The following is a 27,885-nucleotide window of genomic DNA, read 5'->3' on the forward strand; positions in this document are numbered from 1 at the left end:
AACAAAGGTGGAGGCCTCGAGGTCCTCGATAGAATCGGAATTCTGCTTGAGGATATCGACAATCTCGACGACATCGTCATCGAAGACCTGGGAATAGCCACTGGGTGCGCCGCAACTGTGACTTTCCTTGGCGTCGACGCCGGTGTTGAGGATGTCGTCGAGTCGACAGACCCGTGTGTCGAAGGTCCCTTCGACAACGGCATCGAAGACACCGACCTCGGCGTCGACGGAACCTTCGTCGACGGCGTCGACCGAACCTTCGAAGAAGGATTCGAGGTCTTTGCTTTACTCAAGGGTTTGTGACGCGCTCGAGAAGCTTCCTTCGCCGGGTGCTGTGACTCGCAGCGTTTTGGACCTTCGGGTCTTTCGACCAGAGCATCGCTCTCGTCATTCTTCGAGGGGGTCGAGGCCGCTTTCTCGAAGACGCTCATCATTTTTTTTCGGAATTCCTCCCATTCAGCCCGGGAACTATGTTTCGTGGGGCAAGGGATTCTCTTAGGTGAAACAGAGGAAGAGGAGGACGAAGAAGGGGATCTTCGGCGTCTCCTTTTCGAGTGCTTCGATCTCAAGGAGTGATGGGACCCGCTTCGAGACCTGGAGCGCGAATGGTGACGAGGAGACTTTGTCGAGGAAGAAGAAGCTTTAGAAGTCTTACCTTTTTCCAGCTTCCCCCTACGCTCCTTCAGGGCCTTAGCTGTCATGGACATACAGTCCTCGCACTCCGAACAATGGTGTTCAGCTCCCAAACACCACAGACAGACCCTGTGAGGGTCCGTCAGCGACATCTTTTTTCCACAGTCTCTGCATTTTTTAAAGCCGGACCGAGGCGTCGTCGGTTCAGACGAGGAAGCCATCGAGTATGGCTCGAATATCTCGAGGAAAATGGAATAATATCTCTACGAAACTGAGCAACGATATTCCGAGGCACTGAGTAAGCGCGGAAAAACGGAACTGAACAACGGACGCTGCGCGTGGCCTTTATAGGCAGGATGACGTCGACGTCGATACGGCGGCTGTCGAGGGATATCGACTCAGCGGACGTCGACGCGCAGCGCCCTCTAGAGAGAGAAAATTTCCGAGGCCAGCAAAGCTGGAAAGAGATATCTAAGATAAGGAATTCGTCGGAGGACACAATCCCTTCGAAATATTTATTTATTTTTATGATTCAAATGAAAAATCTGAGCAAAACAAAATGTAGGTAGCAATCACCACTGTGGTGACAATATAATCCAAAATGTTATAATGCAATGAATTCAACTTTTTGACATCATCTACATAAACCTTAAATAGAAATGGAAATAAAATCACTTTTCTTCAAAAGCATAGATGCTACATAGGTTAGGCACTCACCCTGCAGCACTTCTCCCAAACACCTGCAGTGGCAAGGAGTCAGTAAGAAGAGGGAAAAAATTGTTTTTTAAATTTGACCCACCACTGCAGAATGGGAGGCCAAAAATGAAAAATTAAAACCTTCAAAATGAGCAAAATAGCATACTCGGATTTCACGTGTTACTTGTAGATCAGTTTACATTTGCGGTAGGATAGAATAGAACACAAATTTGTGTGGCTACACTAAAGAGACAAAGAAGCTTATAGGCTACTGAGCAGGACACTAAAGCAACGTGAACACATGTGAGAAACAATGGAGGAAAACAATGCAACAAAAATCAAACGCGGCAGAATTGCAATTTCTTATTTCACACAGGCTTTAAACTGGCAAACAGCTAAGAAAATGGGCTTAGCAGTCAAAATCGGAAATAGGTTTTGTGATCGGAGACAAAGACACAGAACAGATAGGATACTAAGGGGAAGGTATGACTCTTTATAGGATGGTGACATGGTTTTTTTATGGGAAATGCAAGTCGGATTTTAAAGAAAGCAAAATACACGGGCAAAATCGGTTTTGTTAGCACAATGATTAGTTCTACTGAGACTGTATTTTAAAGACTATACTTGTTAAAGAAATGTAATTGTTAAAGAAAGGCACTTGTCATGAGGAGGTTGAGTTCCAACTCACTGTGAATCTCTTTATAGGGAAATTAATTGATTTATTCAAGATGATACTAGGGACTTACACAGGTAACTGAAGGAAATAAAGAACAAATATGCTGACAGATATAGACTACCACAGATTCTTCTAGGGAAAAGGGTGAACAGAGGATATTGGCAATTTGGGAAATGACGATGATTTTTATGGGATTTGAATAGGGTTTGAATAGGATGCAAGGTAAAATAGCGGGATATGCAGTTTTTGGGTACTGGGTGATAGAATACTTACAAGGCAAGCTTGGGTTTGTTAATTTGGACAGCCAGCAGAGTCTCTGGGCAGTGGGACCTAGAATCTGGTCACAAACAGCAGGGTCAAGAGATCTGGTTACTGTGTCAGCTAGGATCTCCTGGATGGGGAAAGCTGGGCAAGGTCTGGTCACCGTGGACAGTGGGATGGGTCATCTGGGCAGAGAGTCTGGTCACTGGATTCCCCTAAAGGGATCAGCTGCCTTTCCTCTTTTCTCCCTGAATTATTGGGATGAATGTGGTTCTGGATAGGTGGCTCTGCCTGGATGGGATCAGCTGCCTCTGGACCTGGTTCTGGAGTCTTGGAATCTTGCAGGGTGAATGTTGAATGTTGAATCTCCCTGTTTCTCCCTGTCTACCCCTTATATAGGCAGAGTGACATCATAGAATTGTGCAATTCTGGGCGGAAGTACTCTGGACTTACCCCTTGCATAGGATAGGCCAGGCTACGGGTGTCCCCTCCTCCCTGTGGGCTGATTGGTTCCAGGGAAGTGACCTCACCTTATTTGTGTGTACATTTATGACTCCCTTTGTCTCACAAGCCTATTTTTCACAAAAGTGGGTTATGGGATAAAAGTTCAAATTTACAACAGTCACCATCATAAAAATCAGATAGGCAGATCCCATATTTCACAAGGAATATGCTGGTTTGAACGCCAATTCTGTGCGATAATGCCTCGTCCTTGGGCCAAATTTTGCCGTTTTCAGGAGAAACATATTATCTAAAATTCTACAAATGGCTGCACATGTGCATAATAGTATTTGGCATATTTTCCCCAAGTTTAATATCGGTGCCATTTATGCTTCCCCCAGCAATGCATTTTTCCCGCAATTTCAGTTCACCATGTGCCAGAGAGATGCACACAGTCTTATTGTGCTTGTCCAAAAACCACATTAAAACTGTCATAGTATCACATTACTGCTTATTCATGTTGCGGGGAAAAATGTCTTAAAGTATAGATGTCCTGCATTGTCAATGAGGTGGATTTGCCAAAGATGTGGGCGGCGCTGCCACCCCACAATCCAAATTGTCTCCCCTGGGTCAGATTGCACAAGGGTTTCCATGACTCCCCTTTGAAGTCCTCCAGTGGGTACTGGGAATGAATGTAGAGGAAATCACACCTCTGAGGCAAAACACAGGGCTTCACCCCCATCCTTTGTCCTTGGCAGCAGTTCTGCCTAGCAGTCTGGGAGAACCTGTAATTATAATAAATACTTATGGGATATTCCTCCGTCCTGTGGGACGTGACGGGAGCACTTTGTAAAAAGCATCACATTTTTCAAAAATGTGTCCTTCTTCTCTTTTTACGTGGGGTATCGCACGCAGCCGTAACCCTGCCCTCCTTAGCTCTGCCCAGCGCATCGCCCATCAGTCCTTTTCTATCACCATGTCTATGACCTTTAAGCAATAACAGAGGAAACTTTAGAGGGGACGGCGGGCGGGCGTATGGAGGAAAGGGGACTTTGGACTAGGAGTAAGGTAGTCACTACGGTGAGTAACTTTATTATACCCCTTTGTACCGTCCCCTTTCCTCCATACTTATGGGAGATTCCCAAGCACTCCTCACAGGAATTACGTGTGGATGGAAACTCCTTACTGAAACAGGTTCCTAAGCACAGCTTGACCAAACTGAGCATCAGCCCTGGAGCTCATGTCCAGACAGTAATGCTTACAAAAAGCCGATGGGGAGGCCTACCTAGCCGCTCTCACGATGGTCTCCCAGCGAACATATTTTTGGAAGGCAACGGCAGCCGCCTTGACCCGCACCAGATAAGCATGAAGGACAAGACATGGATGCCAGACTCTGCCAGATGTGAAACAAAAGACAGGACCATGTCGATAGTAGCCTCCCTGGGGTCCAGCTGCCTGGCCAAACACCAGTGACAGAACCGTAGCCATTTGCTTTTATACTGAGATCTTGTTGAGGGCTTCCTTGCCGCTTGAATAATGCGCATGTTATCCACAGACAAATTGAAGCGCCCTAAAGATCTGAACTCGGGCACCAAGCCGCCAAGCTGAACAATTGTGGGGAGGGGTGCCACAGCTGTTGATCGCTCTGGTGAAGCAGGTCGGGGACCAGAAGAAGCATGAGCGGTGGGCACACTGATAGATGCTGAAGCTTCGAAAACCAAAACCTGGCCACCAAGGGGCTCTGAACAGCATGGAGCAATTCACTGTGTTCCTTAGCTTGCAAAGCGCCCGATGGATCAGAGGAAGAGGCGGAAAAGCATAGGCCTTCATGTTGTGCCATGCAATTTCAAGAGCATCCCCCAGTGAGGAGGCTCCGAGCCCGTTCCTGGAGGCATACAGGGGAAGCTTCCTGTTTGTAGATGTCGCAAAGAGGTCCACTTCTGGAGTTCCCCCGAAAACTAAAACCTGGCCACCAAAGGGCTATGAACAGCCGGGAGTAATTCACTGTGTTCCTTAGCTTGCAAAGCGCCCGATGGATCAGAGGAAGAGGCGGAAAAGCATAGGCCTTCATGTTGTGCCATGAAATTTCAAGAGCATCCCCCAGTGAGGAGGCTCTGAGCCCGTTCCTGGAGGCATACAGGGGAAGCTTCCTGTTTGTAGATGTCGCAAAGAGGTCCACTTCTGGAGTGCCCCAACAGCGAAAAATATCCAAGAGGATCTCCGTGTTCAGTTCCCACTCATAGCTGACAATTGCTCGTCGGCTGAGGGCATCTGCAGTGACATTCAGCTACCCAGGGATGTGTACTGCTACCAGCCAGATAGCATGCTGAATAGCCCATTCCCAGATCTGAATGGCAAGATCCACAAGAGGAGGAGACCTGTTACCCTCCTGCTTGTTGATGTAGAACATGGACACAGCATTGTCCGTGCAGACACGGATCACCTTGTTGACAATGCCTGGTTTGAACGCTTTCAGCGCCAGGAATATCACCAGGAGCTCCAGATAATTTATGTGAAGCTGTATGTCCTGTGGCAACCAAAGATCTGAAACCTGAAGATGATCCAGTGTTGCACCCCAAACCAGAAGGGAGGAATCCGTTGTAACAGTCAATAGTGGGCAAGGGTCCTGAAACGGAGCGCAAACCGACAGATTGCTAAGAGATGACCACCACAAGAGGTTGGCCCTCATGAAAGGTGGAATGAGTATCATTTTGGAATCTGGATTCACTGCTTGAAGCCATGAGCTCCGAAGAGCCATTTGTGTCCGCCTCATCTTGAGACGAGCAAGAGGAAGAGCCAGCACACACGAAGCCATGAGGCCCAGAAGCCTCTGGAAACACCAGGCCGACATGCTCTCTGACTGCATAAACACCTGACAAGTGGCGAACAGATCCGCCATTCTGTCCCCAGTCAGGTACACTCTGCAATCGATCGTGTTCCAAAGAAAACCCAGGAAAATCAAGTCCTGAGAGACCGTCATGGAGGGTTTCCGCCAGTTCACCGACAGCCCAGGGTGGAACAGGAGCTGGAGGAGAGACTGAAGGTTGCTCGAGGCTTTCAGTGGACAAGGACTGCGAAGAAGCCCTCCCCTCGCTCCCCTAGAGGAACGGGTTCCACCGCCTTGAGATCCAGAAGCTTGTGGACTTCGTCTCTGAGGGAGGGCATCACCGACTGCTGGAAGGGAGGATTGATGGGTGGGGTAGAGGGAAGGGGCAAGCGGAAGCCCCCGAGCTACTGACAAGACCCACCGGTCCTCCGTGATAGTCAGCCATGCCTCCCAGTGAGACGCAATGCGCCCTCTCACCTGGGTCTCGTTCAAGCACGAAAACCCTCATTTAGCAGGCTTCTCAGAGGCGAGACCCCCAGATCCTGAGGAGGAGGCCACGGACCGAGAGAAAAACCAGCCTCGCTGCTGACGCCGATGGGAGTTTCCAGCTGGAGGATCGACTCTCTGTGTATTTCGATCTAGAATCCCCAGAAAACCAGAGGAAGACTGAGGCAGCAAAGGCGTTCTCTGAGCCCTAAAAGGTAGTTTTACCAAAACGGACAAAGATTTGGCTGTCTGAGTGCTGTCCTTAGTTTTAGTCAGCTCTATGTCCGTTGACGAATGAAACAGTTCTTTGCCGTCAAAAGGCAGGTCCAGAACTTTATCCTGAACCTCCTTGGAAAACGTTGTGGCATGAAACCAAGCCTGATGAGAGGTATCCACGGCAAGCATGAGGCCCCGAGTCGAGGTGTCGACATGATGCGCCGCAGCCTCAAGCATATCCTGCAGCAGGACTCTGGCATCTGACAAGCCAGCCTTAAAATCGTCCTACTTGTCTGCAGAAATGAACTCCTCAAATTCCGATAGACCTTTCCACATGTTCATATTTGCCCTTGCTAAACTGAGCTCTGTGTTCGCCTGGTGCAACTGCAGGGCCGAGATAGCAAAGATCTTCCTCCCCAAAAAGTCAAACAGCTGGTCCTCTTTGGCCAGAACCTGAGCCGCTGCTGTAGATGACGCTGAAGCCGGTCTGGATTGAAGCATGGCGGCCGCCACCACCACCACCACTGTGGAGGAAGGAAGCGGGCAAGACACTAAGGCTACCTACTCTGAAGTATGAAGCCTATAACGAGCGCTAATCTTTTTGTTAACGTGCAGTCCAGAGTGTGGCTTATCCCAGACTTTGCAGACCTCAGCCAAAATGTCCTTCTGGAAGAACAAGCCGGTGCGCTCCTGAGGAGACACGGTGAACGCCCCCAAAAGCACCCCTTCTTGCGCAGGGGGTGTCTCAGTTACTGGAACATCCAGAAGAGTCATTATGTCCAGTAACCGGTCATGGAACGCCCTAACAGAGCGGGGCTGGTCATCGCCATCCTGATCCCCCTGCATGTCATCCGACACGTCCGGATCGACCTGCGTAATGTCTGGCTTTGCCGAGGGCTTGTCTATTGGAGACAAAGGCGGTGGAGTTGGAAGGGCTGGAGGTGGGCCAACTGGTAGAGGTAGGACAACTGTCGGAACAACCAGTGCTGCGACAGGAACTGTCGGTACAGAATTCGGCCCAGGAGGGCAGATTTCCTTAAAAAGACCTCTAAATATTCCTTCATGGGGTCGGAGTGCATTAGCTTTTGAAATTTTCCGAAGAAGGCATCCTCTGATGAAGGCTTAGACACTGTGGCAGGCGGAAGCCTCTCATGAGAGGAATAGCTCCAGGGCCGCAAGGGAGAGGGATGCAAGAGGGCCCTTCACCAGCCGAGTTGACATAAATCAATGGTGCAGACGCCGCAGGGAGCGAGACCGAGTGCTGTAATGGCATCTGTGCATTCCAGTCATAAACTGGACGAAAAGGTGCACAAGGAAAATGCTGTTCACCTGAAAAAATGCTGCCAGCACCCAACGCCGATGGCGTAGATGTAAGGGAAGAGTCCAAAATGGCCGTCGCAGTTCGTGCGGGAATGGGTGCCATTTTGTCAACGCCTGAGAACTGCATCACATGTGTGAGTGAGGCAGGGGTCTCCACATAGTTTATTATTTGCACACAGCATGCCTCTGGTTGTCCAGTTGATCAGGTGCACCATAAATCCGTTCCGGACATAATCTGAATTAGTGATTATGACCAGTTCGTGGAGTCGGTGTTGCACGGCATTGAGGATGGCCTAGTGAACTGCCACCAACTCCACCACCTGACTACTACAGTAACCAATCGTGTACCCTGCGGAGGGCTCTGGGGCATCATTCACCAGGCATTCCCAAAACGAGCCACCCGTTCCTTTTCCACATTGTTGTCATCATGGTAGGAGCATATGTCCACATAAACAGTGGGCATCCCCTTGCACGTGTCTTCTTCATAGATCTTGTGCTGGGAATTCAGGTACGCCTCCATGTTGTCTTGGGTTTTGAGACTTTCGTCCTTGAGACAGTTTACTCAGGCACAATCATGCAAGTCAGCCAATCCTTGCGCGAGAGGGACTCTTCTTGTTGTGGCCATATCTGACCTCCACAGGAAAGCCTTGCATGGACAGAATCCAGGAAGTAATTCTGGAATTACTTACATTTCCTGCCCGTATTCTGTCACCTTGGAGGTATTGCAAAGGCTGGTGCAGAGTTTCCACAATGATGTGCTCCCTAGGGATGAACGATCTGTAATTTTTCAATGCCCACACCGTTACCAGGAGTGCCTTCTCACAATCGTTGAATTTTTCCTCCACAGAAGATAAAGTCTTACTTGCATAGGAGATGACTTTATTGACCCTGTCATGCTTTTGATATAATACTGTTGTTAAGCATGTATTCGAGAACTCCGTCTCCAAGAAGAACTCCTTATTTTTGATGGGTTAAGCTTGTGAGAGACTTCTTTTGAGTTGTTTTACTGCCTCGGCTAGTTCTGGACCCCACTCCCACTTGATCCCCCTCCCCCAACAGATGGACCAGGGGTTTTGTGACCTCTGCATAATCCTCAATGAACTTGCTTCTGTAATTAGTCAGTCCAAGAAGGCTCCTTAGTTCATGCAGAGTTGTGGGGTCTTTCAGTTTTGATAGGGCTTCCACTTTTTTCGCCTGGAACAAAGACCTTCAGGGGTTATTTTATGTCCCAAGAAGTGTACACGGGTTCTACACCACTGTGCCTTCTGGAATGACAGTTTTGCTCCGGCAACCCTCAACTGGGTCAGAACATAGCGGATTTCGGTTATGTGTTCCTCCACAGTTGAGCTTTTAATCAGGACATCATCCACATAGGCCAGGTTATCCCTTTCACCCAAGGCGGGCATGGCCTTGTGTAGGAAGATGTTGAATTCATTTCCGAAGTTTATGTATCCGGAGGGAGTCCGGATCATGTGTACTGCTGCCCCCCAAAGGTAAAGGCCAACTTGTACTGGTCCTCCCTACTGACGGGTACTGTCCAGTATCCGTTGGTAGGTCAATGGTGGTGTACACCTTTGACCCCTGGATCTGGGCCATTGCCTGGTCAAGGTAGGGAAGAGGCCATCGGGACACGTGGACTGGTTTGTTCAGCTCCCTAATGTCTGCGTAAAGTCTCCATTGGCCATTTGTTTTAAAATCCCCAGTACCGGATTATTAAAGGTACTGTAGACTGGACGAATTATCCCACGGGACTCTAGGATTTTTATCATTTCTGTAAGAGACTCCATAGAGGCGAGAGGCAAGCAATATTGCTTCACGAATACAGGAGCATTCCAGGATCTGTGGGAATTGAGGTAGTATGTATCACGGTGCGACCACAGTCATACGAGTCCACAGCAAAGATATCTTGAAAATCTAAAAACACCTGTTTCAACTTTTGCTTTTGTTCCTCAGTCTCACAGGCATCAGTGAGGTTGACCCATTCTTCAACCATCTGTCTGAAGCCTGGAAAGACCTTGGGTTTCACGATCTCAGCAGCCTCCTCCAGCTGTATGGAGAGATCTCTGGTGAGAGTGTTGACCAGGACAGAAGGTTTCAGGTAGGAGAGGCAGTCATTGTGCACCTGGAATATCACCACATCCTTCCTGATGTCACAGGTCACCTCTTCCCCCCGTAAGGGCAGGAAGAGTACACCAGGAAATTCCCCCATTGCCGGGTGAAGATCCTTTCTGGCGGTATCCCATCGTCACAGTCATGGCAGTCATTGGGGATTGGTCCTATAATTTCATTCCATGGAAAAATGCTGGTCATCAACTGCCATGCCAATAATGGTGCCTGCACCGAGCGTGATACTCCTAGGTTCGCTGTCATCCACAAATATATTGGAATGGTGTTGTGTTCTAAGTTAACTAATGGTGTTGGGTTTAACCCCAACCACTGCCGTTGGAGATGGGCATTGAGGTGTACATAAGTGTCTGGATTTTGAAGTTTCTGTCATCTCTTACTTTTTAAGTCAAATGGGAATTGTCAGGTCCGTCCTAGGATGGTATCCCATTTTCCCTTAGCTCTGTGCTGTCCACCCTTACCTGGAGACAGTCACTAGAACCGGTTGGTGGGGAGGACCCATCAGTTACTGTTACATTCACAGGATGACATTTCTGGGGTTCAGGGATGGGCGATTCTGAATCAGTCCCCACACCTACCCAGTCTTGGTTGTGGTGTTTTGGGACCCATTTTTCTTTTGGAGGAATTCCCCCATCCTTGAAGGAAAATACTTTTTTCCCAGAATCCTCCAAGGATTCTTCCCCTTCAAACCAGAGAACACTGACTTCCTCCACAAAATGGGCCTTTTTGGTCTCTTTGTTTCTCCTACCCACCCTCTGTTCCCTTGGTTGCAGATTTTCGGGGGCAGGAAATGTTAGTTCCGGGCTGTTATGGGTGAGGAAGGAAGCTTCCTCTAGGGCCGCGGTATCCAAACTGTTGGGTGCGCCCCCATAGGGGGCCGTGGCCGCATGCCTGGGGGGCCGTGAGAGCCCAGCATGAAATGTAAAAAAAAAAAAGTTTTCTTTTTTTTTTTTTAGGTTGGAAGAAATGGCAGCTCATACTGAAGAAAGAAACTGTCTCAGGCACCAATGAAAAAGTGGCCGCAGTTGTAAATGAATATTGATTCCTTTACTCACAGACTGTCTGAATAGGACCCAAGGGGATGCTTTGTGTTAAAATGTAAGTAAATTGTGATATTTAAAGAATATTTATTCAGCAACAATGGTCAAAATTACTAACTGCATAGTGAAGTAATTCATCAAACTGGCCCACATTGGCCAAAAAGGTGGGCCATTTTGACTGGCCCACACTTGCAATTTTGGTACAGGCATTGCCCTATTGCACTATTGCCCTATAGGCCAGTTCGAGCCTGGAGGCTCATCCAAAATGGCGAGTGGGCGCCTACCCAGTGGCCCCCTCAACCATTATGGAGACGCCCAGTGAAACAATGAGCACTCCCTCAGCTGCTTTTTCTAGCTGAGGGAGTGCCCTGGGCTGGTTGAACTGTCAAAGGGAAACACTATTTCCCTTTGACAGTTCAGTTTAGTTCCCCAGCCGCACATGCTCACTGAGCCATGCGAGTCCTGTGGCGTTTTGCTTCACTGGCATTGCATAGCTCATTGGAAATGCTGGCTGGGGCACTGCATGTCTATATGTGCGAGGGGGAGCTCCTGCGCCTCCTCGCACATACGGACAGAGCAGCCTGGAGCAGGGCGTTTCCGCACCCACATGCAGGCCAATGCAGAAGGTACATTTATGTTCATTTTTTTATTTAAACATTTGTATGGATGCGTATATGCTTGTGTTATGAGTGAGTGAATGGTAATGGATGCTCGAGTGAATGATAGTGATTGGTGTGTGCGTGTGCGTGCCTGTGCATGTGTGTGTGTTAAAAAGGCCTAAATGCCTTTGTTGCACAATCCCCCTACCCACCTGCCAAAATCAGCTCTCCTTCTGAGGCGCTGTGGAGCCCAGGGGACAGCGATGGTATCATAGATGTCCAGTAAAAAATGTCATGCCGGCCACCTGAGCCCCCCAGCAACGATTGCAAACTGTTTGGCTATTTACCCATTTCTTTTTTTTTTTTTTAAACATATTTTTATTGATGGTCTCAACAGTTGCATTGGCGCACAGTGAACACAATATACAATCGCATACATAACAATATCTTCGTTAAATGATTAACAGTTGTCATTTAAATAGTCGTTTCAGTATCTGAAAGCATATCACAGAGGTATGCCCTGAATGGGCCCCAGATGTCTTTTGGCCTACTCATGCTCGGTTGGGTCAGTACATATTGCTCCTGGCATTCGTTTATGTAGGTTAACTCCCGTAGGAAGGCGTTCATTGTGGGGGCGGCCTGGCTCTTCCATGCCTTCAATATACATCGTTTAGCTATGACACATGACACATTAAACAGCCTACTGAGTTTTTCGGAACATTTACCAATATCACCGAATAGGTATTTTTGTGGGGTCAAGTGCGGGGGGATCTGTGTGATTTCATTTAGCATATTCGCAACCCCACCCCAGAACCGCGCCATGGCTGGACACTCCCAGTACATATGATAAGACCCCGCTGCCGGGGACCCACACTTGGGACACTTGCCTGGGTCGTCCGGCGTGAATGTAGCTATCCTAGCAGGGGTATAGTGCAGCCTGTTTAGAATTTTCAACTTTATTTGACGAAGCCCGGCATTAAAGGAGACTCTTTTCGTGAGTGCACAGTATCTTGCCCACTTTTCTTCTGGTATTGGCATTTTCATATCAGTTTCCCATTTCTCCCTCACCTGGTTTACCACAGCGGAGTGAGTCTGTATTGCCTTATAAAGTTTGGAAATTCCCAACCCGCCCCGTGTAGTGGCCAGCCGCAAGCACGGGTGAGAAGGGGGTTCGTCTGGAAATGATGGCCAGCGCCTTTGATATGCAGATCTCATTCGATAATACTGCAATATCTTGAGCTGCCCACCTCCCATGCCTCTATTGAACTCCGCAAGGGTCGCAAACTTCCCCTTTATGTACATGTCACCTATTTTCATCTCCATGCCCGGGTCCCAGGTTACCCATTTCTTTTTAAAGTATGCTTTACATTTTAACCCATCAAAAAACATTTTTTTTTAAATTAACAGGGGAAAAACCCAGAACCCCCGTTGATTGGTTCGGGCTCCCTCACTGCGCTCGGTCGCTATGCAATAGTTATGCCCCTCCACTTAAAAAAAGTCACCATCCGCCACTGGCCCTAGGACTGTGTTGGAAACGGGATGGGGGGAGCCCAGGGACTGTGGTTGGAGCAGAATGGGCGGGAACCATGGGATAGTGGTGGGAGCAGGGTGGGGAGAGCCCAGGGTGTGTGATGTGGTGGGGAGAGCCCAGGGACTGGGTAGGAGTGGGATGAGGGTGCCCAGCGACTGTGATGGGAGCAGGTGGGGAAGCCCAGGGACTGGGTAGGAGTGGGATGAGGGTGCCCAGCGACTGTGATGGGAGCAGGTGGGGAAGCCCAGGGACTATACTGGAAGTAGGGTGCAGTGACGGCGTGCAATACATACTGTCCATTTGGCATTTTGGGGTTGGGAGCAGCCTGCCCAAATGGTGCTCCGGGGGGCCCAGGCCAAAAATGTTTGAAGACCACTGCTCTAGTGATTTACACCCCCCTTCCTCCCGTGCCTCCTCCTGTGGAGCCCGTCATTTTTCCAGGGTGCCAGACCCTTGGATGGAGTTATTCTGAGCCGTCATGTTCATCTGAGGGTTCTGCTGAGCCCTCAACATGCAACTAAGTTATAGAGTCAGGTTCTGGACTTGGTGCTCCAGTTGGGACACTCGCTCTGGCTGGTACGGGTGTCTTAGGTGAACTCTGGGTTGCTCACGGGAAGGGTAACTATCCCTTCTCCCGGAGTAACCTGGGTACTGGGGATTCCCCTGCTAGCCCTCCACCCTTGGCCTCCCCTCTCCCGGATTTGGTGGTCTGGACTCCTGAAAGCGGGGAGAGTAAGGAGGGTTGTACTGGATGTTGGGGTTTTGAGGGTGCCGGGGGAAGAAGCTTAAACTAGGATTTGGGAGATTACTGCCCTCCTGAGGGAAGTTAGGAGGGAAGTTCCCTGGGGCCGTACTCGCCTGATAGGATCCCCCCCTGAGCCGGGGGAGTCCAGATGTACCCCAAGATGGGTCTGTTTCCCTTATACTGAGTGCTGATGTTATTGGTACAGTTAGGGGGCACATTTGTGGGGTACCCTACCTGACTACCACCTGCTTGTGATTGATCAGAGGGTCTTCTTTGCCTTTGATTTGGTTGGTTTTGGAAGGTGTATTTTTAGGCCCCCTCCCATTTCCAGGTCAAAAATGGGGGCAACCTTCACCTCCGCCACCGTGGCAGCAGCAGGGGTGTTGGTTGGTTTGGTATTTTTGGTTGGATTTCTGTTTTCTACAGGTTTCTGGACCTTGTCAATCCGGGTAGCTTGCTCTATTACCCAGTCCAGGGTCCTGTCATCATAACAATCTCTTACCAACTGGGTCATGATGTATTTTGGGAGTGCAGGAAAATAGGTATTTATGAATTCCCTACTATTCGTGCGCAACTGCCTAGTAGTTTGCGCAAATGCGCGTTTTAGCTCCTGAACAAATTCTCTTGGGGCCCAATCCTCTTCACACTACAGATTGTGGGCCTTCTGGGGGTTTCTGTGTGTGGAGAAGTGCTTCAAGATGGCCGCCTTGTAGGTGGACCACATTGAATGGTTCTGGTCTTCCAGCCCAGCAAAGAAGCTGGAGAACTCTGGAGAGAACATCCATTTGGCACATTCTATACAATTCTGATTATTTTTAATGTCAAAAGAGGTCCTCATGCTCCCAGACAGAATATTTGACATTCTTGTGGTACAAGGTCATGAAACTCCTAATAGCTTTAATCTTTTGCTTGTTAGCCTTCTTTTGCAGCTTCACCTGAGTCCATTCGCCCTCAGACTCAGAGCTGCTGCCATTTGATGTTCTCGTCATAGGAGCTATCCTGGTCAAATCCCTCAGCCATAATAGGAATAGGACTGTTAGGGAGAATTCTCTGTTTAGGCTGAATTTCCTAACCTAGTGAGTCCCCCAGCAGCTTTGCTGGATTTCTGGAGTTTTTTTTTCTCCTGCCAAGAGTGAGACTCTTTTTCTCCCACTCCTGGACATCATTTATGGTGTTTCTTTGACTGTTAATGTGTTTTATTGGCGAAGGGGTCCTTTACTCCATAGGGTCTCATGTGTTTTTACTATGTGTGCTACACAGCACCCTCCGTGCAGTGACACAGGGGTGTCATAGTGACACCCCACCATAGACTCCATACCCTGGGACTGACTACTGTCTCTCAGGGCATGTAAAGTCACCTTTGGCTTTACTAGTCCCAAATTATGAACAGAAACCAGTACAAACAATCATATTGTGGATGTACTGGTCGGGGCAATTCTGTTAGTCGAGGGGACACGTCTCCATCCCCCCTGATCGAGTTTTGGCTGGTGGCAGTGGATACTACTTTTTATATTCGACCGCAAATATATCCCTATGGGATTTTCCCATTGTTCGAGGCTACCAACTTCAATTATTTAATTCTCATAGCCTCGAGCATACCGCCGATTTATTTATTTAATATTAACTTGCCGGTTGGTATTTTTTGCCAGGACTCAATTCTAAAATGGCGTTTGTGTTCGCTTCTGTGACTCCAACCCCGGTCGAGCCCTTTGTTCCACTTTTGGCGGGCTTCTCCACAGAAGCCTCCAAAAGTGGTGCCACTCTGTCTGGGTACCACAGAGAGTGTGGGAGGGGGTTTAGGCACCCTGGACTGAGTTACCTTAGTAACTCAAGTCGCACTCTTGTGTGATTGGCCCAAGTGGTGAGCCGGCCGGCTCACCACTTAGCATGTTTGATTGACAGCTAGGCTGAGTGAATGGGGGTGTGCTGCATAAAAGCAGGGCTTTGGGGACTGGAACTTCAGAAGTCGCCACAGGACCTAAGAATCCGACGAGGGAGAAGCTGAGCCGACCTGCTATGACGACACCACCGGTGGAGCCCTGCGGAACCGACTCACCACTTCCCGACGACAGAGAAGATCTCCCTGCTGGAGAGTCTTCTTCCCCTGACTGGTGGGCACAACCAGTTTACCTTCTTTTCCTCGCATCCCAGGACGTCTTGTGGTCGAATTGCCCGTGCCAACCACCCCGGCAACCAGATAGCCACTTACCACTGGACTGCAAACCAAAGGACCGTTCCTTTTAACTGAGAACTCCGCGGCTGGTTTCTTCCCTGGCAGTGCAACGGACTCCTGTCTTCCTCCCCGACGAGATCCTCTCTTCCCCCGGACGAAGCACCGACTTGCATCCGCTGCCAGGAACAACTGCCCCCGCTGGAGTATTCTCACCACTTTAAGGTACTGTGTCTGCCAGGCCTCCCTTTCTAAAGATTGCTACAAGGTAATAATTATCCCTTAACCTTCTGGACTGGGCTGGCAGCCTTGACCATCTAACTGGTCCCCCTTTCTTTTGGTCCAACTCTTTCTGAACATTTTCGAGACTTTTGTGCACTTTTTAACCGTGTGACCTTGGACACATTTCGTTCTGATCCTCTTAAAGTGGATCCGGCTTTCTGAACTCTAACTTCACGGTTTGACTCTGCCTTCCTCTCTTGCTGTGTTCTTGTGAAAGTGTTGGGATGTGTTTCAATTTACATCATGCTTTTCTCTCCCGTTTAAAACGAATTATTAGAGTGCCATATGCGTTAAGCGCTCACCGCTGTCTGAAAATAAGTGGAGCTTTACTTAAGACTTGTCTAATATTCTTTTAAGGGAGTGTATATCTTTTAGTGACCGTGTTTTTGAACTGCTTAATATTAGTGCCTCTGTGTTTTATTAGATGTGGTTTTAAATAAATAATTATATCTCTTTTACACCAAGCTCTGGTCAGTGTTTGCTTGTTCTACTGTGTTCTTTTGACCTATTGTGAATACTCTGTATACTGCCTAACTCTTCTTGAGGGAAGTCTGACTGCTCAGCCACAGCTACCAAGTGAATCTGTGTGGTACAGACTGCTACCAAGTGGGTTTACTCCCAAACACCTGTAGTCTTAAATCTTTTGCAGTGGTCCCAGAGGGGACTGCACAGGTTTCTGCCTAACAAGGACGAAATGTCAGAATACAAATGACTGACCCCCACCAAAAAACCTAAAACACACAGCACGAAAAGTTCTAAATACCAAAAGTTTGAACTTTTCGTGGTATGTGTTTAGGTGTTTTGGTGGGGTCGGTATGAAAATATAATTAAAAAAAAATGCTGCAGGGGGTTAGGGGTGTGCCCCGCAACACCCCACTCACTACAGTGATCGGGCGTTGCGGGGGACACCCCCTAGCTTTCCCAACAGAACAGGAAAAAAAAACAGGGGCTGCGGGGGTGTCCCTCGCAACATCCCACTCAATATACTACACAGTATAGTGAGTGGGGGTTGCAGGGAAACCCCTGCATGTTCACATGGGAAATGTGCGAATATTTTGTTTTCGTGCATTTCCCATGCTAACATTTCCATCGCCAGAAATGCAGCCGCGGGCAGCTCACGCAGATCCACCATAATATTTTTGTACCTGAACAGGGACGCCCGTCCATCAGTCTCTGATGGACGCTGACCTGTCAGCTCAATCATGCTAGGTCTATTTAAGTCTGGTTGCTTCATGTTTTGGGTTCATGTTAACCTGTCGGCATGAAGTGCGCAGTGCCCTGTGCATACAAAGTGGTAAATGGGTTTCCCTTGGTACAGAGGGCATCATGCTGTGCTCAGGGGTTGCCCTGCCACTCTCTACTTGTTTGGAGTCCCTCAAGTTTTGATTCAGCCTAGCACACTCTTTTTCTAACTTCCCAGGTTTCTCCTTCTCCGTCCCTACCTCTTGATAGTAGGCAAAGGTCGGAGCCTTTTTCTCTGCTATCAGGGCTTGCCTTGCCTCTATTACCTTCCCTTGGGCTGCTACCTGGCTCGGGAGTCCCCTGTTCTCATCACAGAGGGCCTCATTGTATTTTTGTGCTGCCTGTATTGTCTGGGAACACTCAGACCATTTCTGTTGCAGGAGATACATCTCCTGACTTTGCACATTTTTGGCTTGGGTGGTCTCTTCTAGATCACCTTCTTCTTGTCTTGTGTGCCCCAATAATTTTTCATATTCTACTTTTAGTTCATTCAGTTCCTGGAGGTCTAACTTTCTTTTCTGTAAGCCTGTGTTTAATTTGCACACTTCCTGACATAGGGCATCCTTTTCCTGATACAGAGTTCCCCTCTGTTCAGCCAGGTCATCCCTCTGTTGTTTGATAGCACTTAATGTCTGGCGTTCTTGATCAAATTCTGTTTGAGAGTGGAGTTCTTTAATGATTCACTTATTATTCTCCTCTTCCAACTTTTTGATCTGATTTTTTAATGCCATCATGTCCCCTAAGCAGGTTCTATTTTACAATACCTGTTGGTTTAGTTTGAGCTGATTCTCTTTCAGGGATTCAACCTTTTCCTGACACTCTTCTTTTAATGTAGCTAATCTGGCCTCTTGTTCTCAGTTGGTTTGTTGCTGTACTGCCAACTCCTCTTTTATCTGTTTGATGTGGTTTTCAAATTCTACCTCAGAATGTTGGCTCTTTTGTAATTTTTCTTCTACCTGTTTTAATTCACTCTGGGTTTGGTTTAAGAGCTCAGACTGGTTTTGCGCAAGGGTTATACTTTCTTGGTATTTCTCTTCCATAACCACCATGTGGGGGTGTATGTAGGCAGTGAGCCGGACCATTTTAAGCTGCTTCCCTTTAATATTCAAAGTCATAAACAACTCAGTCAAGGCTTGATGTAACAGACCACTGTCCTGTCACACATGCATGTTCATGGAGGTGACCTGTTGCATCATGTTGGCTAGCCAGGCTCCCTGCTCCTGTTCTGCCCATTCCCATCTAACAAATAGTTTGGACGGAAGGTGCTGCCTAGCTTTATTTAATCTCTACGGTGCTCATTATGAAGAGTGTTCTTCCTTTATTTAATTATCTATGCAAGGACAGATCTATACTCTGCTTTTGTCTAGTTTAGGGTTAATTTTACTTTATTTTTGCACACGGGCCTGATACCTGGGTATATTTTGGGTTGGTGCTTTTACAGGCTAACACAGTTTTCTAACCACCAAAAATATCACTACCTTTGCTGAGTTAGCCTGCTGTGTCTAGCTGTTATGGCTGGAAACACCTACTTCAATCACAACCCAATGTGTAACCGATTTTATGACATGTCACACTCCAGCCAGAGACTTCTTCCACTGACACTGAAGGTGGTGCACCATAAAACACGCCTTTTTCATTTTTGTTTCAACCCTGGATTCTTTCTTGAAGAGACACCCAACCCATCCCACATCCACCTTAACAAATACCCGTGTCGCAATGGACCATGAACCAGGCCGATGCGTAACACAGAAATATTTATTTCTTTTTATGATTCAAATGAAAAATCAGAGCAAAACAAAATTTAGGGCAGCAATCACCAGTGTGGTGACAATATAATGCAAAATGTTATAATGAAATTAATTCAACTTTCTGACATCATCTACATAAACCTTAAATAGAAATGGAAATAAAATCACTTTTCTTCAGAAGCATATATGGTACATAGGTTAGGCACTCGCCCTGCAGCACTTGCCCCAAACATCTGCTAACTAAGTTCTGCATGGAAGAAGTGGCAAGGAGTCAGCAAGAAGAGGGAAAAATCGGTTTTTAAATTCGACCCACCACCCCGAATGGAAGGCCAAAAAACTAAAAATGAAAACCTTCAAAATGGGCAAAATAGCATACTCGTATTTCACTTGTTACTTGTAGATCAGTTAACATCTGCGGTAGGATAGATAGAACAAAAATTTGTGTGGCTACACTAAAGAGACAAGGAAGCTTATAGGCTACTGAGCAGGACACTAAAGCAATGTGAACACAGGTGAGAAAATTGATTTCGGGAGGAAAACAATTCAACAAAAATCACACGCGGCAGAATTGCTATTTCTTATTTCACACAGGCTTCAAACTGGCAAACAGCTTAGCAGTCAAAATCGGAAATCGGTTTGAGAATGGGAGACAAAGACACAGAGCAGATGGGATACTAAGGGGAAGGGATGACTCTTTATAGGATGGTGATATGTTTTTTTGTTATGGGAAATACAAGTCGGATTTTAAGAAAAGCAAAATACACGGGCACAATCGGTTTTGTTGGCACAATGATTAGTTCTACAGAGACTATATTTTAAAGACTATAATTGTTAAAGAATACACTTGTAATGAAGAGGTTGAGTTTGAGAGAGGCACAGCTACACCCTACTGACGGGGTTCAACCAGATCGAAACAGACTGAAACACGTGTCTGGGGTTGCTGTTGGTACTCTTGTTCAGAGGAGAATTGCCTAGCATTTCAGTGCTGGACTGCCCCAGGGCAGGACAAAGACTGATATGTTTGGGATATTTCTTCTCTGTGAAAGATAGTGAGCTAAAGACGCTGGGTAAGGCTCTTGTAACCAGGACTCATGTCTTGCAGAGAGTCTCCCAGGACCCCCCTTGTTATCTGCATATTTCAAGTAACTTTGGGTCTCAGCCTAAGTTACTGGGGGAATCCAGAGGTGGTCCCCTTTCTTACTATTCTTAGAGAGGCACAGCTACACCCTACTGATGAGGTTCAACCAGACCGAAACACGTGTCTGGGGTTGCTGTTGGAACTCTTGTTCAGAGGAGAATTACCTAGCATTTTGGTGCTGGACTGCCCCAGGGCAGGACAAAGACTGATATGTTTGGGATATGTCTTCTCTGTGAAAGATAGTGAGCTAAAGACTCTGGGTAAGGCTCTTGTAACCAGGATTTATGTCTGGCAGAGAGTCTACCAGGACCCCCCCTTGTTATCTGCATATTTGAAGTACAGTTGGGTCTCACCCTAAGTTACTAGGGGAATCCAGACGTGGACCCCTTGCTCACTATTCCTAGAGAGGCACAGCTGCACCCTACTGATGAGGTTCAACCAACCAAAACACGTGTCTGGGGTTGCTGTTAGTACTCTTGTTCAGAGGAGAATTGCCTAGCATTTCGGTGCTGGACTGCCCCAGGGCAGGACAAAGACTGATATGTTTGGGATATTTCTTCTCTGTGAAAGATAGTGAGCTAAAGACTCTGGGTAAGGCTCTTGTAACCAAGACTCATCTCTGGCAGAGAGTCTCCCAGGACCCCCCTTGATATCTGAGTTCGAATTACAACCAACTCACCGTGAATCTCTGTATAGGGAAATCAATTGATTTATTTCAAATGATACTAGGGACTTACACAGGTAACTGAAGGAAATAAAGAACAAATATGCTAACAGATATAGGGCCTCATTACACGGAAGGCGGTAAGGGTTAACGGTCATCGGTAATGCTACCGGTGAACGTTAACCCATACCGCCTTATTACGAGGTTCCTTTGCGGGTTGGTACTTTAACGCCTGCTTTAAGCAGGCGTTAAAAAACGAACCCGCAAAGGGACCTTGGTGCTAATTACGGTACCGCAATTTGCGGTACCGTAATTAGCGCCTTCCCCGTTCCCATTATGCCCTATGGGGGCAAAAATGGGAATGGGGAAGGACCTTGGTGAATGGGGAATTACCGCCCCTGCTCACCTTGAAGTAGGGCGGTAATTCCACCATCCACCAAGGCGGACACGGTAAAATACCGGCGGCAACCATGGCGCTAATAGCGCCATGGTTACCGCCTACCGTGTAATGAGGCCCATAGACTAACACAGTTTCCTCTACGGAAAAGAGTGAACAGAGGATATTGGCAATTTGAGAACTGACTATGGTTTTTATGGGATTTGAAAATGGTTTGAACAGGATGCAAGGTAAAATAGCGGGATAAGCAGGTTTTGGGTACTGGGTGATAGGATACTTACAAGGCAAGCTTGGGTTTGTTAATTTGGATAGCCAGAAGGGTCTATGGACAGCAGGGCCAAGAATGTAGTCACGGGCAGCAGGGGCAAGAGTTCTGGTTACTGGGTCAGCTGGGCTCTCCTGGATGGGAATAGATGGGCATGGTCTGGTCACCGTGGACAGCGGGATGGGTCAGCTGGGCAGAGAGTCTGGTCACTGGATTCTCCTAAAGGGATCAGTTGCCTTCCTTCCTTTCTCCCTGGATTATTGGGATGAATGTGGTTCTGGATGGGTGGTTCTGGCTGGATGGGTGCAGCTGCCTCTGGACCTGGTGCTGGAGTCTTGGAATATTGCAGGGTGAATTTTGAATGTTGAATCTCCCTGTGTCTCCCTGTCTACCCCTTACATAGGCAGAGTGACATCATAGAATTTTACAATTCTGGGCGGAATTACTCTGGACTTACCCCTTGCATGGGATAGGCCAGACTGCGGGTGTCCCCTCCTCCCTGCGGGCTGATTGGTTCCAGGGAAGTTACCTCACCTTATGTGTGTGTACTTGTTCTGACTGAAAAGAGGTGAGTGTGCACAACCTAAACTTCAAGTTCGTAATTCTTCAAGTTCTGATATCTTAATTAATCTGCATGGGGTGCAAACCCACTGGCGAGTTGCCTCTGTAAAAAGGGCACTACAAATGTGAACAGAGAAGAAACCTTGGCCATGAAGCCAGCAGTGTGGACTGCACTCCCAAAAACCACATTCATGTGGTGTGTTTATCCAATGTTGCGTTCAATAAACAATCAGTGCAAATAATGTTGCTTGCATATTAGAATCATAATTTATTATTTCAACTAGTATTTAGTGATTAGTAACTAATGGTTGCAGTTGCATCAGAAAAGAGGCCTATGCATTTTGGACCTAATCGTCCTTCATCAGGGCCAGTATTTCCTATTGCAATCATACCAGTACATTAGTAATCCACATGCAGAGTTATTGTATTGCATATAGTCACCAAGGATTGCCATTCAATTGAATGAGTTGTACGAAACATTGTAAAAAAGAAGAATTCAAATATTTATCCCAAATATAATGAATTGGAGATCACATCAGTGCAATGTCATTATGTCTAGCAAAGTTCAAGTAAAGCAGAGTTTCCAGAATTAATTATCAAACAATGTGACCCACATATTTGTGTAAGAGACGTCAAAGTAACCATCATTTTTTGAGGTTGTTCAGATTTTAAAGTATAACCATCAAACAAATTAGATCATTGAATAGCATTGCATAAAGAGACATTATTACGACATTTGTTCGTATGTGATATTTTGACGAAATCAAAACAGTATGGGAGCGAAAAACAGAAAAAGCTTTATCAGTCAGTTGTTAAAGCAACGTGACGGCCGTACATTTGCATGTAAAATGTCTGTGAGTGACTAACCTGATGCTAGTAGATTGATACAAGAATCTGGGGAGAGTAAAAGATACATTGTGGAATTGTGTATAAGTATGTGTGGTGTTACTGAAAGAATGGTAAGCACAAGAGTGTGTATCTTACCTATTCTGTATGCGATGTGCAGATGCCGCGTGGATGGCTCGGTGTTCTAAGAGAGGAGGCATTGATTACCTCGATTAGATTTACTGTAGAGAAACGTATATCTGCAATGAGGATCACAATCATACTGACAATAGTAACAGATAGAATATGCTCGTGTAGAGTCTTACCCTAATCGCATGGTGACTGAGTAAATCAGAAGCCGCGTGAACGTGCGTATTGCTAGGTAACATATATTTGTTATGGCGGTTGTTATGGAAACCGTCAGTGATGTAGCGTTAGAAAGGGCGGCCTTCTTAGAATGGTCATTATCTCTCGCTGAACTAGCATGTGTTACATAGAATGCTAACTGCGATAAAGATGCTCAGTGAATTAGGCTTGAACGGGGAGATATGATGAAGTAAATGTATCACGACTGTAAGTAACTACGTGTTGACAGGAGGTTACATATTACAAAACAGAAAAATGAAAGTAATCTAATATGACGTTCCCAAACTTAGTGAAAATCGTGGGGTGCTGTAGATAAATAACAAATGTAATGATATACTTGCGGTGATCGTGTCATAACAATTGTCTGAGATTGCTAATGATATTAGTGTGAAGCGGCCTATAAAGGAGGACCAGTGACAAGTACTAACCAAACATTTGCCCATAAGTTCAATTGTATCTACTTGTACATGGGATTATGGTGACAAGTATTAACCCAACCTTGGTCCATAATTTCAACTGCATCTACTTGTAGATGGAGCTACATCCCGCTTTTGTCAATCCGTACAACTGGTTTTACTTACTGCGAATCTTACAATTCCTAATTAAACTACTCAGTTTTCAGTAGAATGATTGGTATGCAATGAGCTAAAAGCAAGAACACTCAAATGATTTTGCATGCAATTGGGGCTGTGATTAATACAATTCGCTATTTCACTGTTCAGTAATTACACTGAAAGGCATTGATCGGCATTGATCGGCAATCGATAAGTGAGGGAACAAGAGATAATGCACAGTAAAGGCTCAAAGGCACTGATGGGATCTCCAATTCATTATAATTGGGGCAAATATTTGAATTCTTCTTTTTTACCATCTCTCGTGCCACTCATTCAATTGAATGGCAATTCCTGGTGACTCTATGCAATACAATAACTCTGCAAGTGGATTACTAATATATTGGTACACCAGGATAGCAATTGCAAATACTGGCCCTGATGAAGGACAATTCGGTCCGAAATGCATATGCCCTTTTTCTGATGCATCTGCAACCATTGGTTACTAATCACTAAATACTAGTTGAAGGAATGAATTAAGATTCTAATATACAACCAACATTATTTGTACTGATTGTTTATTGAATGCAACATTAGATAAACACACCACATTAATGTGGTTTTTGGGAGTGCAGCCCACACCGTTGGCTTCACGACCAAGGACTCGTCTCTGTACTTTTATGACTCCCTTTGTCTCACAAGCCTATTTTTCACAAAAGTGGGCTATGGAACAAAGCCTCATATTTTCAATAGTCACCATCATAAAATTCAGATAGGCAGATCCCATATTTCACAAGGAATATGCAGGTTCGAACGCCAATTCTGCAAGATGTTGCCTCGTTCTCTGGCAAAATTTTGCCGTTTTCAGGAGAAACATTATCTAAAATTCTGCAAATGGCTCGACATATGCATAATAGTATTTGCCATATTTTCCCCAAGTTTAATATCGATGCCACTTATGCTTCCCCCAGCACTGCCTTTTTCCCGCCATTTCAGTTCACCACGGGCCAGACAGATGCACATAGTCTTATTGTGCTTGTCCAAAAATCACATTAAAACTGTCATAATATCACATTACTGCTTATTCAGATTGCGGGGAAAAATGTCTTAAAGTATAAATGTCCTGCATTGTCAATGAGGTGGATTTGCCAAAGATGTGGGTGGTGCAGCCACCCCCACAATCCAAATTGTCTCCCCAGGGTCAGTTCGCACAAGGGTTTCCATGACTCCCCTTTGAGGTCCTCCAGTGGATACCGGGAATTAATGTAGAGGAAATCACACCTCTGAGGCAAAACACATGGTTTCACCCCCATCCTTTGTCCTTGGGAGCAGTTCTGCATGGCAGTCCAGGAGAACCTGTAATTTACACACTTTCAGGTCCATAAGAACAGCACACCTGCCCTTGCAGCATTAGTACTGGTAGGTGCGAAATTAGCCTTTCTGCCAGACTGGTTTGACAGAAATTAATGGGCCTCAGCCAGGATGATTTGTCTTTTGGGGGGAAAAACAGAGCACAATATACATATCTTTGCAGCCCCTCTCCCCGCATGTACAATTGTGCTTCTGTGCGAGTTACAGTATTATTTCACATTTAGTTTTCCCAATGTCATTTTCTGTTTTGCAAAAGCAGATTTACCCATGTTCTTTTTCTCTTATACTCATTTCACAAAATGTGTTTTTTGCCGCACACAGCTTCCTTTGCATTTCCTTTCTGAAAGGCTTTTTATAGATCTGGTCAGTTTCTGGACGCGGAGATATTTTATTAAATGGTTTCTTGGTAATTGACACGAGGCAGGAGAGAGCATCTTTTCTTTGAAGTACTTTGCGTGTGTTGGTTTATTTCAAAAAGTAAATCCAAGCCGTGCGGACTTGAAGTAGAATTCTTTTGCTTTTCATGGACTTCAATAATGAAACAATGCTGTTCTCGCAGGGATGGCCTTATTTGATGGTGTTCAAAATGAAATACACAGACAGGGCTGTGTTTAATAGGACCAACTGTGTGATGTTTGGAATGAAAGTAGCACCAGTGCAATGCCGTTTTAAATGTAGGTAATTTTCCTGTGCAACCCTGAATGTTTAAATGACAGCACAGCAAGACACATCCAATCTGCATTTGAGTTGTTTTCTCTGGATTTACGTAAATGACAACAAAATGCAGCTATTCTTGGGGTGGCTGTGTTCAACTCTCGCCCCATATGTGCTCAGCAGAAAAAAGCACAGCCATTTTTGGGTGATTGCTGAAATGCAGTTTTTGTTGTAGGGGGGTTCTGCCTTAGGCCTTAAATGTACCCCCCAATCAGCTACCCCAACTTCCTATAAGCAATGACAGAGAATGGAGTGGACAACCATATTAAAAGCTAAGCTGCAGACAAGTCCAGCAGAATCAGAAAACTCACTACACCCAGGCATTGCATCCTGGTAGGATCATCAATGACCGATACTAACATTGACTCTGTGCCCAGGGATTCGCCGAAAATCAGACTGAAAGGGGTATAAAATAGAAGCCACTTCCAGAAAGGTCCTTAGTTCCAGAACCTTAATGAAAAACATGAGAAGCGAAATGGGATGAAAATTAGCTGGAAGTGCCGGGTCTAAAGTGGGCTTTTTTAAGTGACCAAAGCATGTTTAAGAACTGCAGGAATATAACCTTGACACAATGAAGAATTTATGTTTAGACCAAGATTAGGGCTATATCCGCACTCATTTTTTCTGTAGATTGAAAGGGGTAGGATTTAGTGGAGAGCAAGATTTTAACAGGGTTATAACTTTGAGGAGTTGCTCCTGAGTAACTGGATGAAAAGTTGCAAAAGAAGCCTCCTTGAGAGGGGGTATATGGTTGAGGGTAACCAACAGCTCCCGTTCAGGAGCAGGAATGTTAATCCTGATAGTAAGAACCTTCTGAATGAAAAACTCAGATAAAGAGTCTTTGCTCAGCCCATGAAAGAGCTAAATTGGGAGCTCAGTACACAGGGTTCTCCATTGATCATCATCGCATCAATGTATCAAACAAGGTCAAAATCCTGGGAGTCATTTTTGAAGCTCTGTTGGGGGCGGATGGCCAGGTGAATAATCTGGTGAAAAAAAACGCAATATCATCTAAACTGTTGCGTCTAGTCAAGCCATACATCTCTATTAAAAATTGCATTAAAAACTACAGATCTTGCAGAATGACGCAGTTCGCATTGTAAAGAATGGATCCAGTAAGGAATACATCTCTATACATAGGAGAGATTTGCATTGGCTACTAGTTGAGGCCAGAATTTGTTTCAATGTGAATACCCTGACGCATACATGCCTATATCGACAGGCACTGTCCTATCTTTGTAAGAGTCTTGTTCAACATAGAACAATGCGAGACACTCAGTCAGGCGATACCATGCTTCTCACTTGCCCTTGAAGTAAGTGCGCCAGAGGAAAAGGCTGTTATTTCCCAGTCCAAGCAGCTTTGGCCTGGAATAAGCTGCCTGTTGACCTACAAAGGGAAAAGAATTTCTTAATTTTTCGTAAAAACACTTGAAACCCACTCTGTTCAATTGAAACTATTCCTGTGTTATTTTTCAGTAGTTTATTCCTGTTTTCGTGCACCCTGATGCATGCGGGCTCCAAGGCATAATAAATAAATAAATAAACAAACAAATAAATAAAATAAAGAGCCAGAGAGGAAGCGACTATGATGAAAGATGATAGAATCTCAAATAGGCTGTTACATTAACACACTTAGCCCATCAATGTCAATTCCGATGATGTTGCAGCCAAGGCATTTGGCCAACTCCACACCTATACTTAACATAAATTAATGCAGCCAGAGGAACTAGGAGTCTTTAACTATCCACAAGCTGCGAGAAGTATCTACAACCTTAAAACAATAAAAAAACAAGGCACCAATATGACTTTATAGAAACACCCTTTAATAAAACAGAGAAGGATCCAAAGCTTGCAGCAGTACTTTGACCACACATCCTTCCCGTAAATGGAAAGCATTCTTTAGCAAATGCAGACATTTATGAAGTACACACTAGCCAGTTAAAAAACAGTAAGCAACATGTTTCACAGATCAGCAATGCAATCCTCAATCATAGAC

At 46.1% G+C, this 27,885-nt stretch overlaps 1 long non-coding RNA gene across 1 annotated transcript in view; it reads left to right on the forward strand.

The window, feature by feature from the left end:
• LOC138513042 (uncharacterized) overlaps positions 1-27,885 on the forward strand; it is an 80,676-nt gene that overhangs the window by 23,296 nt on the left and 29,495 nt on the right. Inside the window, exon 2 of the long non-coding RNA XR_011281667.1 lies at positions 10,637-10,778. This is a non-coding gene — a long non-coding RNA (uncharacterized lncRNA). The remainder of the gene's footprint in view (positions 1-10,636; positions 10,779-27,885) is intronic.

The sequence above is a fragment of the Ambystoma mexicanum genome, chromosome 12 (genome assembly GCF_040938575.1).
Source record: "Ambystoma mexicanum isolate Mex_15411 chromosome 12, UKY_AmexF1_1, whole genome shotgun sequence".
In the NCBI taxonomy this organism is placed as follows: Eukaryota; Metazoa; Chordata; class Amphibia; order Caudata; family Ambystomatidae; genus Ambystoma; species Ambystoma mexicanum.